Source organism: Mandrillus leucophaeus, unplaced genomic scaffold, assembly GCF_000951045.1.
Source record: "Mandrillus leucophaeus isolate KB7577 unplaced genomic scaffold, Mleu.le_1.0 Scaffold29, whole genome shotgun sequence".
NCBI classification, from domain to species: domain Eukaryota; kingdom Metazoa; phylum Chordata; class Mammalia; order Primates; family Cercopithecidae; genus Mandrillus; species Mandrillus leucophaeus.
Window position 1 is genome coordinate 652,105 of NW_012103031.1, and position 1,255 is coordinate 653,359.

Genomic DNA, 1,255 nt, shown 5'->3' on the forward strand with positions numbered 1-1,255 from the left:
CACCGTGTTAGCCAGGATGGTCTTGATCTCCTGACCTCGTGATCCGCCCGTCTCGGCCTCCCAAAGTGCTGGGATTACAGGCTTGAGCCACCGGGCTGGCCCCAAAGATAATTTTTGGATAGTTTGTAGCAAGTCAGCAAGAAGGAAGGAGGGCCTGGGGACGGAGGGACCAAGGCCGTGTTCTGAGTGTTGCTAGAGGAGAAGAGGTTCTGTGAGGGACAGAGGGATGCAGTCTGGAGGGGTAGGGAGCAGGTGGGAGGCTGCTTCCCAGACATCACTACTTGGGAGGCTCACAGACCTGGGCTATGGCAGTCATTGTTACTATGGCTTAAGGGAGAGAAACAGGAGTGTGGATGTTTCTAACAAAGAGATAAAGAACAAATACATAACGAGGGTAGGTATTCCATTGTTTTATTTTTACCTAACCCTAAAGAGGGGTTAGAAATTTCCCTGAGGCCAGGCACCATGGCTCACGCCTGTAATGTCAGCTTTTTGGAAGGCCCAGGTGGGAGTATCATTTGAGGCCAGCCTGGGCAACATAGTAAGACCCTGTCTCTATGAAAACTAAAAAATTAGCCAGGTGTGGTGGTGTACACCTGTGGTCCCAGCTACTAGGGAGGCAGAAGCAGGAGGATCACTTGAGGCCAGGAGTTCAAGACGACCCTGGGCAACATTGCAAGACCCCCATCTCTACCAAAAAAAATTTTTTTAAAAAGAAATTTAGCCAGGCGTAGTAGTGTGTGTCTGTAGTCCCAGCTACTTGGTAGGCTGAGGCGGGAGGACCAACTGAAGCCAGGAGTTTGAGACCATACTGGGCAACATGGTGAGAGCTCCCATCTCTACAAAAATTTAAAAATTAGCTGGGTGTGGTGGCGTGCATCTAAAGTCCTAGCTACTTGGGAGGCTGAGGCAGGCTTGAGCCTAGGAGTTCCAGGCTGTGGTGAGCTATGATCACACCACTGCACTCCATCCTGGGCAATAGAAAGAGAGAGAGCGAGAGAGAGAGAGCACCTGTCTCTAAAAAAAATGGGGGGGAGTGGTTGGGGCAAAGGGAAATAGTATAACATCCAGGATTTGATTTCAAATAGTCCAGCAAAATACAGCTGGCCCCCACATGTCATTTCATTGAATGTCATTTCATTATAACGTTGATGATTTTTTAAAAATTGATTTTGGGTTGGGACCACCATCCGTGTGGAGTTTGCATGGTCTCCCCATGTCTGCACGGCATGTTTGAAAATTTTCATAATAATCC